The 13,432-nt window shown below is 35.0% G+C and overlaps 1 protein-coding gene across 2 annotated transcripts in view; it reads right to left on the bottom strand.

The window, feature by feature from the left end:
• Mypn (myopalladin) overlaps nt 1–13,432 on the bottom strand; it is a 121,798-nt gene that overhangs the window by 98,325 nt on the left and 10,041 nt on the right. The window contains exon 1 of one of the 2 annotated variants that reach the window (XM_015500581.2): nt 4,896–5,377. The exons of the other annotated variant lie outside the window; for it this stretch is intronic. The gene's annotated coding sequence lies outside the window, so the exon portion shown is untranslated. Of the gene's footprint in view, nt 1–4,895; nt 5,378–13,432 lie in introns of those variants that run through there. 2 annotated transcript variants of the gene reach the window in all.

A 13,432-nucleotide genomic window follows, 5' to 3' on the forward strand; every position in this document is an offset into this window, starting at 1 on the left:
TATCTATCTAATGCTACCCTTCTTTAGGATTTTCTTAGAGTTGTTCTTCGACTCTGTTGTTGGAAATATCATGTGGTATAAATTAATCACTTATTTAATATGACTATTTAAATTTGGGCAAGAACTATGTAATGTTTTGAACAACCAACAATAAAAATTAAAAAGAGAAAAAAAAATAAATTGGGGCATTGACAAGAAAATTGACAAAAACCTTATATGAAGTAATTTGAATCCAAATAAAATTATTGATGTTTTCTGACTATGAAATATCATTAATTATTCATTCATTGTCTTATTTTTATTAGTAGTACTATTTCATTTATTTTTGGTGCTGGGGATTGAATGCAGGGCCTCAAGCATGCTAAGCACATGAAATATCATTCGATTTAATGAGGGTGAGGAGATACTGATCAAAGTGTACAGAGTTTCAATTAGAAATAAATAGTTCTGGAGATTTATTGTATAACGTGGTGACTATAGCTAATAACAATGCAATGTGTACTTGAAAATTGCTCGAAGAATAGATCTTAAAGGTTCTCATCACACACAAAAAAATAATATGTGAGATGATGGATACATATGTTAACTAGCTTGATTCAATCATCCCACAATATGTATATATACCATATATATACATACATATACATATATCAAAACATTATGTTGTATATCATAGATACATACACTTTTTATTTGTTAATTAAATCTTAATAAAGTTTTTTAAAAATGAAACATTTTATACATGTTGTAAACATTGCTCTGCATTCATTATAGTGTGGAATACATCCATTAACAAACAAACAAACAAACAAAACCCCCCATAAAACTCAAACCCAGTCTCTAGGTCAACACAAAAATAGCCTAACATTTAATAATTATTTACAAAGAAAGTCCAGAATAGGAAAAGAGAAGCATGTTTAAGTTATTCACCTTCAAATGGGGATGAACAACTAACCTGCTGATTCCCTAGGTTTATGGGAAAAGTACTTTTAAAATGTACAGCACTATTCAAATTTAAGAAGATCCTTTTCTGTCAGGGCACAGTGGCACACACTGGTAATCCCAGTGACTTAGGAGGCTAAGGCAGAAGTATTGAACATGTTCAAGGCCAACCTCAGCAACTTGGTGAGAAATAAAAATAAAAAGATAAAAGGAACTGGAAATGTAGCTTAGTGGTAGAGCACCTTGAATTCAATTTCTAGTACCTTGGGGGTGGGGTGGGGTTGGGGAAGATAATCCTTTTTTTGCTGATAAGTAATTACTATGCTTAGAACTTTCTTTAGGAAAATAATAAATAAAAAAATTATTAGACTTTGCTTCTTCTCCTTAATGCTGCTATTGACCTATTTGTTTTGCTTTCTGTATCTCATAATGTCACACAAGAGAAGTATCTAAGTTTCTTTTGGAGAAACTTTTGCTTAGCCAAGAACCAAATCCCAGTACATAGGAACTGGTTCTGTAGAGATGTGTCCACGTCACCTTTTAAAAATTTGACTGCCGATGGGTTACCCTATTATAATGTCCATCCCCTCACTATTTCAATGATCACCTCCAAGTCAGTTTTATTTCCAGTCTATTTTGGGTGTGAAAGGCATTGGTAATTTAATAAATTAGTATATACTGTGTTATGAGTCAGTGCTTGAGGTATGCGGTTATGCTATGCCAATAATAATATAGAAATAATACAAGACTCATTCTCTCAAAGACTTTTCAGTTGGAAGGAAGAAAAACAGCAAAGATAGATACAGACAAATGTATTTCTTAGAAGAGCATGTTGAAATAAAGAGGCAGAGCCTAGATAACACATAGAAATAGAAGTGGGGATTTGTTAACTAGAGACTTTCCACTAAAGGGCAAAGGCTAAAGGAACGAGAAGTGCATGGGCCATTCTCTCATTGTTTCAATCAGAGGGTAGGAAAGAAAATAAAGATTTCATTTAAGAGGGATAAAAAGAGTTTGGCTATTAAGAAACAGTATTCATGTTAGAGTATTTAGAAGAGGCTAAACCTATTAGGGTTACTGAAGATTAATTGAATTTGAAAGACAGAAAATAAATGGTATAAAAGTATAAATCTTAGGGCTCACAGAAAGCCTAATGGAAGGCAAACAAAAAGACTTCAGGAATCTAGGATTAAAAAGGGGTTTGGGGCTGGGGGTTAGCTCATTGGTTGAATGCTTGCCTAGCCTATGCAAGGCCTGAGTTCCCCTCACCCACAAAAGGGGGAGGTTTGGTGGTAGTCGTACAAGTGATTGGCATGGGAGGCTTCTCTCTCCCTCTCCTTCTCTCATGAGTTCACTATTCATAGAGGACTGAGCTGCTATATAGGAAATCCCAAAGGAGAAATCTTTGTCAATCCTCATTAACTCCAATATTTCTTATTTTGTATTTTAAATTAAAAAAAAAACTAAGAAAAAAATTAACATTTTCATTCTATTTTAGCCTTCAACTATTTGTATGAATTTTTCCTCCAGTTTTTATTTGTACATTATAGTTGTATATACCAATGGGATTTGTTGTTACATATTTGTATATGTAAACAATATATTGATATTAACTTTTAATTTTAGGTAGTTAAGGTTTGGAAGAAAGGTTAACTTCTCTAATTAAGTTGACATAATAGGTTTGCTAGATTGAGAGAGGAATAGGTGCCCCAAATAAACTTGAGATCTCAAGACCTAGTTCTAGTTCAAGTGTTTGGTGGGAAGGCTATGCTGGGCCCCTCCCTGAGTGTGCATTGTGACTCCAGGGGGAGGGCTATGTACCAGGCAGCTTGTACAGGGCTGTCAAGGTGACTCTAGTTATATATGAGATCTGAGAACCCTCTGACTGCAGGTAAATAATAATACTGACTTTTGTTTCCACCAAAAATATATCTGTTCAAATTTTGTTCTTACATTTCTAAACAGACTATTCTGTCTATACCTGGGTTGTTCCTTTAAACACATGTGCAATGCTCCAGTCATTTTAAAAGCACTTTGTTAACTGTTTTCAAAATTTATGAAAATATCTCTCTGGTGCTTGATTATCTTCCATCTCCCAGGAAAGGGAAAAGGCTGTTAAGAAAACCCCTTTCATTTTTCTGTCTCGTTATTGGCAGTAACACCACAAGGCCAGCAATGTCTTTGTCAAAACTCAATGTGAATGAAGGAAATGAATTATTCTGAGGTTAGTATTAATCGCCTTCTATTTTCAGGTTAGTGAGCTGAGACTAGTGGTCCTGTCACATATAGGAATTGTTGAAAAACCGAGCTGTCACCTATTCACATACAAGTATTAGTTTGTTAAAACCGAATCTGATTTACCTACTGTCCAATTTCTTCAAAAGTAAATATGCAAAAACTATCTGTGACTTCTAAAACCAGCTTAGATAAAAATTCAAGTTCCTACCATCCATGAATTGCAGTTCTGAGTCTGTTCCACTAAATATGGGCTTTGGAAGCTCATTGTAACAGAAATATATAATATTCAATATTATAATTGATAGATGTATGGACGGCTGGGGGGTTTTTACATTGTTGTCAGTTCCAATAGTGTTAGCCATATGCTATAAGTGGGGATAGAGACAACCTTCCAGAACTTGGATAGTGTCCAACTGTTTGTTTCATAGTCCATTATTAAAATATTCTGTAATGCCTGAAAGTCGGTCTCTCAATATGCATGGAAGTATAGTGTGTATATATTTCAGATATCCTCAAATGGCCTTGAATTCAAATATTTTGCTTGTTTTCAAACAATTCGTCTGATAGTATATTTTACTGTTTGTTTTTAAAATGTTTATCATAGCTATAAGATCCTTAATTTTAATCAATGGAAGATTTATCCTTGTGTAATCACTAACATATTTGAGGAAATTCAATCATGAAAAGTCAATACGAAGTATAGACATTCTTGATTTCCTAGGAAAGGACTATGGATTTGATGTGAATGTCAGAGTTATTATTAAGGAAAAACTATAAAGTTAGGAAAAAATTCTAGTTTAGAGCTTGTAGAATTCATTTCATTATTACTAAAGTGAAAGTGATTGAGTCATCAAAATGTTTTGAAAACTAGATATCTGTTTTATTTCTTCAAAACTGAATGATGCTAAAAACAGCTTCAATAAGTATGTAAAAATCTGTTGATAAAAATTTCTTAACACCATTACCATACTCTTCATTTTTGGGGACTGGAAATACAGAGTAATTAATCTTTTCTCTTTTATTGTTTATACAGTTTTAAAAATATATTCAAAATGTGCATCTAATTACTGCTAATAGTGCAATGTTCCAGGCCAAACATTTGCCACTGACTGTCAAGTGTCTTTCTGATGCAGCTGGGGAGAGAGAGAGAGAGAGAGAGAGAGAGAGAGAGAGAGAGAGAAAAGGAGAAAGAAAGAGCAATGTCCCTTGAGCAAGACTTTCTGCAGCTGTTGTGTACATTAATCCAGGGAGCAGATCTCCCAAAACTAAATATAGCAAAGCGTATCCTTTTACATGATAAAAAAAAAATTAAATGAAAGTCTTCAACTACGGAGTCACATTATTTTAGATTTGATTTCCTTTAAAAAGGAAATGGCATCTCACACATATTCCCTGCATAAAGAACATTATGTTAATAAATGAAGTGTGGAAAATGTCTGTGATAGTCACAACATATCACAACTTCCTCTACAAAAAATATTTTTCTTTAGTACTGAAATAGGCTATGATCTCTATGAGTCTCATCAATCTCCTCCAAAAGATTTACATGTAGAAAGTTTTACTTTTTACTTAAGTATGTGTCCCATCATACATAATTAGAAAGTTAGCCTAAGTTTCACTCTAAGTAGTAGTAATTAGTTCTCTGAAATATTCCTTTTCCCATTGTCAGTGCCCTGTTATCAAAACACACTTGTGAGCTTCAATGTGGACATTACCTTTCTTTTTTTAGTTGACCCAGATGGGGATGTCCAACCCAGGCACTCCACCGCGATGATTATTTTCCAAGGAGAACTTTCAGATGAAAGCACAGGAGAATAGGAAAATTCTTCACGCCCTTGGAAGTAGAGAGTAGCCGTCCATAGAGAGTGAGGAGTTAACCTTAGTTTCAGTGAAGATGGCTGTAAGAAGCTGGACAACCTGTCACCACTGGAGCCAGAGCATTTGTCAGCTCACAGGTCCCAAGTTATTTTGAGCTGTATAAACCATGTGCCTGTGAAACATTCCACCTGATTGGACAGGAGAAAACTGAGCAAAGGGATTCCATAGCAGGACAGCACCTATGGGGGGTGGGGGTCAATTGGATTTTCTACCTAAAGAATTTTACTTACATCTGGGAGTCCAAAATATGTGTCAATTGATGTTTGAAATTCATACTAAATGCTGTATATAGTTGTATATATTGATGAAAATGGCATTAATTTTAAAACGGATCAAAATACTTCATTTATAAGATCCTTAATTTTAATCAATGGAAGATTTATTCTCGTGTAATCACTGACATATTTGAGGAAATTCAATCATGAAAAGCAGAGGCCTAAGGTTTTAAAGCAGAACTTTTTTGAACTGTTGGTCCAAAATCTAAGCAAAAGCATAGAACATAACTAATACTCAAAGTTGCTAATTAGAATTCACAGGGGAAAAGAAGAGGAAAAACCCATTAGCCTGAGAATCAACTTTGGAACAAATTAATTTGAACAAATCTCTTCAGAAAAACAAATCAGATACTGCTTAAAAGTCAAAATGACTAAGTAACATAGTATATTACAATTCTTATCCATGTATTAGTACTTGGGAATAACTTCTTGTATATTATTTAGAAAAGTACAACACTAGCTGGGCGCAATGGTGCTTGCCTAGTATCCGAGCTACTTGGGAGACAGAGGCAGGAGGACTGCAAGTTCAAGTCTGGACAATTTAGCAAGACTCTGTCTCAAGATAAACACTTTTTTAAAAGGGCTGGGGTTGTAGCTCAATGGTAGAGAGTACTTGACTAGCAAGTGTGAGGTTTTGGGTTCCATCCCCAGCACTGAAAGAAAAAAAAAGTTAATGATAGATATATATATCTTCTTTCACAAGCACTACCAATCAGTAAGGGAAAAAAATCCTTAGCTAGACCAACAACTACTCAAATACTTACTTTCATAAAGGTATAGTTCTTTGATATTAATTTCAGACATTTTTAGAAAATGAATTTGAATAAAAAGCCCTATTGGTTAATACAGATTAAGTGATGCTGTAATGTTATTAATCTTGTTAGAAGCCTGGGTTTTGAAAATTCAGGCCAAAGCCACTGATTATCATTTAAAACATTTGTTCTGAGATTCCAATAGCATGAAATAAATAAGTTTAAATCTAATTTTATAATTTAATTACTGAATTGCTTATAGGGTTTCTTCCCATTCATTCATTCGACAAATTTGTACTTAATTGTTACTATAAACCATGTACTAGTTATAAAGCAGAGCCCAAAATACACTGTATTTCCTGACATCATGGAGTTTACTAAGAGATCTTCTTCAGTCATTTTGAGACTATCTACAGTACATTAAATAAAGATAAAATTTCTTTGGTTATTGTGCTCACATCAGAGATTTTATTACTTTTTTTTTTTTTAAGTACTAGGGACTCAACCCAGGGGTGCAATACCACTTAGCTACATCCCAGGCCTTTTTGTTGTTGTTGTTTTTGAGACAGGGTCTCACTAAGTTTCTGAGGCTGGCCTCGATTTTGTAATCCTCCTTCCTCAGCCTCTTGAGTAGCTGGGATTACAGGCGTGAGCCACTGTGTCTGGCTCACTACACCTTTTATTATAGGGCTTTATGTTCACACAGGCAAAACAAAACAACAACAACAAAAAAGAATTAAAAAAAACTTTTTAAATAATTCAAGTGAAAAAAGGAAAAATTCTATTTTATCCAGAATTATCTGGATAGGTTATTATTACCAAAGAAATTCAGATCCTCAATGAACAGGTTCATTTACTCTCTTACCTAATCCTGTGCTGAAACAAACATCAAGAATACTTACTTTAGTTGGGCCTGGTGGCACATGCCGTAATCCCAACTGAGGCAGAAGGATTGCAAGTTCAAAGCCAGCCTCAGCAACTTAGTGAGGCCCTAAGCAACTTAGCAAGACTCTGTCTCAAAATAAAAAATAAAAAGGGTTGGGAATGTTGCTGAGTGTTAAAGCACCTCTGGGTTCAATCCCTGGTGCCCCCCCCCCAGAAAAATGAATACTTAATTTTATTTCTGCATTTTCTGTTTATGTATATACTCCAACAAATTCTTTTTACTTAAAAGAAAGAAGGGCTGGGGAATGTAACTCTGTAGTAGAGTGCTTGCCTAGCAAGTGTGAGGCACTGGGTTCAATTCCCCAGCAAAACCAAGGGGAAAGTAAAAGAAGAATTACAGAAGAAATAAGCCATGGAAATTCTGATTTCTCTTTCATTCTTTTTTTTTTTTGGTACTATTTTCAAATATAGTCAGCATACAAAATTTTTTGTTTTTTAAAAATGCTAGATACAAATATTTCGAGTAAGTATTATTTAGTAACTGTGAGTATCTTGCTTAAATTCATTAAACTCATATTCTAGATTTTTGTTTTTTTAAAACTAGCTTCTGTTTCTACATAACCTAGTCCCTATCTTGCTTATGATCAGTAATAATTATATAAACATGATATCACAAGCCTACTAGTTCAGAGTTTACCAGAATCTATTGGTACAAAGAATAATCTTTAAAACTTTTTAATATCCAACATAGTTAAAAACAAACTCCATTAGTGACAAGCAAACACAAGGTTACATATCTTAAGCTTTCCCCATAAAGCTGAGTGGTCCATCCAACACATGTGTTTATTGTGGTTTAAACATGATCCTGTGCTTGCCCTCAGCTGTTTTCTTAATTCAGTCACTCAGCTACAGAAACAATTTACTCACATTGGGATGATCCACAGGAATGCTGAGGAATCTGGAAAATCTATGGCAGAGGAAGTCTTCACTTGGAGAAGAAGCATGAGAGAATTTCCTTGCTGGTAGATTCGTACAAAATTTGTATTTGCTCTTTTTCCATTTTGCCATAGGCTTTAATTATTTAAGAGAAATTGCTCATATATACCAAAGCTTCAATAAGTTTTGCTCACCATTCATAGATTTATGTTGAGGTATAGCCCTCCAGTGTCAGATAAAAAAACAAAACCAAATTTCTGTGTCCTATTTTCGAAGACCAAAGACATGTATATATTTTCTAACCTTTTGTAATGAGAAACATTTTCACACCAGAAGCAAGTACTTGACCATCCAAAATAATAGTTAAGTGGTAGATTATAGAGCCTTATACAAACCCTGTGATATCATTGAGACATACAATAAAATCCCTAAGAAATTTCTTTTTAATCTAAACAGTTTTGAAAATGTTTGCCTGGGAAAACTAAAAACGTTAAAAATAATTTTTTTAAGTTCAAAACCTATTTCATTTTAAAACTAAAAACATTTAAAAAAAACTTGACAGAACACCTGTTTAAAAGTATGATACTGATATTGAAAAGCAAATTTATAGTTACCTGTCTCGGGAGAGGCACCATTCCTACATCAATCAACCAGGATCATCTAAAGTCCAAATCTCACTGCCTAACTTCTGTCAGCCACAAAAGTAGCATGAAGGAAATGTGATACTCCCGCGCCAGAGCAATGAAGAGTATTTACAGGGTTCCGTTGCAGATCCAGGGACAGTAGTTTAGAACAGATTGCTCTTTCAGATCAACTTTAATAACTCAGTCTGTATGATGTTCTTTGCCTGGAGGGATAGTGGGGGTGGATAATAACTAAGATAACTAAGATGACTAAGGAAACAGGCTTTCTTGAGCTCTTCGACCAGTTGAAAATGACAGTCAAGACATTATAAAGAATGAAGTGCAAGAAAAAAAGAAAGAAAGTGTAAAGAATGCACAAGATATCCACATAGGTCATGTAATTGTCTTTATTGGTACAAAACTGAGGTTATGGTTAATGCATTTCGTAAAAAAAATATGGGAAAACAGCAATCTTTATAATACTTCATATTTGGCCATCCTTTAGAAAAATGGAAGTATTGGTGTGGATTTAGAACACAATAAGGCTTCCTTTAATTGTGTACGTATCAAAATTTGTACTTTTTAAGAAGTATTATTTCCAAGAATAAAATCAGTTCCCAGAACTTTTTAAAAGAGCATTCTGGGGCCATGCACGGTGGCACATGCCTTTGAGACCAACCTCAGCAACTTAGTGAGGCTCTAAGTAACTTAGTAAGACTCTGTTTCAAAATAAAAAATAAAAAGTGCTGGGATGTGGCTCAGTGGTTAAGTGCCCCTGGGTTAAATACCCAGTACACCCACACACAAAGAAAAAAGAAAAGAAAAGAAAGAAAGAAAGAAAGAAAGAAAGAAAGAAAGAAAGAAAGAAAGAAAGAAAGAAAGAAAGAAAGAAAGAAAGAAAAGAGCATACTAAGAAAGAAAGAAAGAAAGAAAGAANCCCCAGTACCACACACACACACACACACACACACACACACAAAAACCTTTCCCAAAGTCACACAGCAAGTAGGTGCCCGAGTCAGAATTTAGACCTGAGTCTAATGCTGTGCGGCAAATATTTAAATGCATTTATAAAAAAATTAAGGATAAAAGTGGATATAAAAGGAACACTTTAGGACTTTCAGTTTTTAATTTCTCTGATCAAAACCAATCCTGGAATTCTTTGGTATGACAAAACAACAAAAATAAGAGAAAATTTAGGAGAGACAAAAAAGGCAAATATACTTTTTCTATGATATTTTACCTGGGAGTGTGACTTGCTATACAGACAAGCATCAGGCATTAATACTCAAAGGTAGGACACCGGAAGGCAGTCAGAATGCTTTCGCAGACTTTTTGTTTGTTTGTTTGTTTCTGTTTATTACAGTCATTGTGCTGAAACAATTTAAGAGCTTCATTCATTTGAAACTAGATTTAAATGCCTTAAATGTTATTTCTGAGCAAATCAACCCAGGGCGGGAATGTTTTTCAAAGTTAGGGGTAGGAAAATGAGTTTGAATTCTCCTTTCATAATGTTAGTTAGCATGGAATATGCCAGTGTGCCAGGCTCTAGGTGATTTCACTCAGATTCTATTTTTGGGCTGCACAGACATCTCAGAAAGCTGAAAACAAAATTCAGGCGTTCTTACTCATGATGAAATAATCACACCAACGCTAATAATGTGAGGGAAAGGAAAAGGGAACTAACTTTTCTTGCAGGTATACTCTAGGGTGGGGAGTACCCTGAGTTGTTATTATTTAATTCCCACAATCCTGCAAAGTACTGTTATCTGTATGATATTGGGAAGAAATTAGGTTTAACGAAGTGTACCTTTTCCAAAGGCACCAACCAGTGGGCTGCAAAGCTGGGTGGATTCAAACTTAGGTCTTCTAGTTTAGAAGACTTAGATCTTGTAATTTACTCTCTTTTCATTGATCCCCACTACCTTCTCATAAAAACTAATTAATCATTCAGTTCAGTAAAAAAAAAATCAGAAATAGCACCGGGCATGGTGGCACACGCCTATAATCCTAGCGGCTTGGGAGGCTAAGGCAGGAGGATCATGAGTTCAAAGCCAGTCTCAGCAAAAGCGAGGCACTAAGCAACTCAATGAGACTCTGTCGCTAACTAAAACCAAAATAGGGCTGACATTATTGCTTTGGTTTTATGGAGTTGGTGTCTATTTGACAAAAACAAGAAGAGACCAGAAGAATAGCATATGACCAAGTCTAAAGCCATTTTCACAAGGAAGACTCAATAAAATTAGTTGACTGAAACAGCAAGAGCTAACACACATTTTTGAGAAGTCATCATCTTATTACATACAATGTGTCACAAAATTTGCAAATACCAAACGGAATGAACTTGTTGCTAAGGAGGGAAGTGTATAGAGTAAAATCTTGGAGAAGGTAAGTTGTGGAAAATTCAAAAGGAATTTGTAGTTTAGATCCCTATCCATGTTCACATTTCTTTTCTTTCTTTCTTTTTTTTTTACTTGTTGGTGTTTTCTTGATTTGGCAAACTTCTTATTGAACAAAAGCAGCATACCTTAATGTAGGAGATGTGCAGAATCTTTTTGTTTTGCTTTTTTCATCCATTCTGTTCATCTTCAAATTGTTCTTCATTCCAATTTGGGAATGAGTTATTTAAAGTCTAGTCTAAACAAAGTCTCCCAGTCCAAGGTAATTAGTATGTGTGTTAATGTCTTAGAGCTCTTTTTCTTTCATCTTCTAGTCTAGGCAGTAAGCTTTAATTCAAAGTGTGAGTGATAGTGTCACTAAAAGGGATAACTAAGCAGACAACATTACAGAAAATATTTATTTATTTATTTGGTATTCGGAACTGAACCCAGGGGTGCTTAACCACTGAGTCACATTCCCAGCTCTTTTTATTTTTAATTTTGAGCCAAGTCCCTGCTAAGTTGCTGAGGGTCTCATTAAATTGCCAAGGCTGGCTTCAAACTTCTGATCCTCTTGTCTCAGTCTCCCAAATCACAGGGATTAAAGGTGTGTGCCACCATGCCCAGCTGTTACAGAAAATTTAAACACAGAAATTTATCAAGTGTAAAGTGAGATCGAAATAAATCTGCTTGTAAATAGTCTACTGGGCTGAAAATATTGTACAAATTTTAATCAAGATTAACAACTCAGCAAAAGTGAGGCGCTAGGCAACTCAGCGAGACCCTGTCTCTAAATAAAATAGAAAAAAGGGCTGGGGATATGACTGAGTGGTTGAGTTTAATCCCCAGTACCCTCCCCTCCAAAAAAAAAAAGAATAACAAAAGACACATTGAAATATCACACTATATCCAACAAATATATGTAATTATTATGTGTCAATTAATTTTTAAAAATTTTTAAATTTTTTTAATTTTAAAAAAGAATAAGAAAAACTTTGGTACCACAATGCAATCATCCCAAACCTATAAAATAGAAACAATCTTTCTGGTCTTACTGGCTGCTCTTCTACTCAAATCCTCATCTCCAATCCAAAAGTTCCACCACCTATTTCCTTGTCTTCTCTTTTCCCTATGCCTTTGTTCATTATTTCTTTCACTTATTGTGTCAACAACAAGTAGTTGTAATAATTCTTATATTGCTGAATTAAACTAACTTTTCATTTGTATATTTATGGGGTGTTTTTTTGTTAGTTTTTTTTTTTTTTGGTACCAGAGATTGAACCCAGAGGTGCTTCATTACTGAGGCCCTTCCCAGTCCATTTTATGTTTTATTTTGAGATGGGATGTCGCTGAGTTGCTTAATGCCTTGCTAAATTGCTGAGGCTGGCTTTGAACTTGAGATCCTCCTGCCTCAACCTCCTGAGTTGCTGGGATTACAGGCATGAACCACTTCACCCAGCTGTATATTTGTTTTTCTACCAAACTAGATAAACTCTTTGAGAATCAGAGCTGTAAAAAAAATTTTAGGCAGACAATTCTAATCTCAAGGCATGTCATAAAGTAGGAATGTTATAAATACTTGTCCGTGGCATACCATAAAAATTATGTATAAATTGTTTGTAGTCCTAAATTATTCTCTCAATTCAATTTATATTTACTTAACTTTTAATTGTGTGCCAGAAGAGAGCAAACCAAAAGTAACATTGATTGAATTATCATTAATGTTATGGTACTATCAAGAATTACCATCACAAATACTATCAAGAATTAAATCAAGGGGCTGGAGATGTAGCTCAGTGGTAGAGCGCTTGCCTAGCATGTGCAAAGCCCTGGTTTTGATCCCCAGCAAAACACACACACACACACTCACACACACACACATCACACAAATCATCATCATCATCATCATCATCATCATCATCATCATAATCATCAAGCTGGTTGAGATGACACAAGCCTGTGTAATCCTACTACTCAGGAGGCTGAGACAAGATGATTGCAAACTTAAGGCTAGTTTGAGCAACTTAGTGAGATGCTATCTCAAAAATAAAATAAGAAGGGTTCAGGATGTAGCTCCATGGTAATGAGCTTGCTCAGCATGTACTAGGCCCTAGATTCAATCCCAGGTACTAGGCGGCGGGGTGTGTGGAAACTATTGCTAGGCGTGGTGGCACATGCCTATAATCCCAGTGGCTCTAGAGGCTGAGGCAGGAGGATCTCAAGTTCAAAGCCAGTTTCAGCAATTTAGTCAGACTCTGTCTGCGAATAAAAAATAAAAAGGGCTAGGGATGTGGTTCAGTGGTTGAGAGCCTCTGGGTTCCATCCCTGGTATTAAAAAAAAAAAAAGTATTAAGTCAAATGAGGACAGAGCCTAAAAAGATTGGATATTCACTGCACACCAGTGAAGAACTAACTGTGTATAGTTAGTTCTTTGGCTCAATGGATATTTAGAATTCCTGAGATAATTGGAAAGGTGGATCCTTGTTTCAGAAAAGGCTTGGTGCTTTTTACCTCGGCCCCCCCCC

The sequence above is a fragment of the Marmota marmota genome, unplaced genomic scaffold, assembly GCF_001458135.2.
Source record: "Marmota marmota marmota unplaced genomic scaffold, marMar, whole genome shotgun sequence".
In the NCBI taxonomy this organism is placed as follows: Eukaryota; Metazoa; Chordata; class Mammalia; order Rodentia; family Sciuridae; genus Marmota; species Marmota marmota.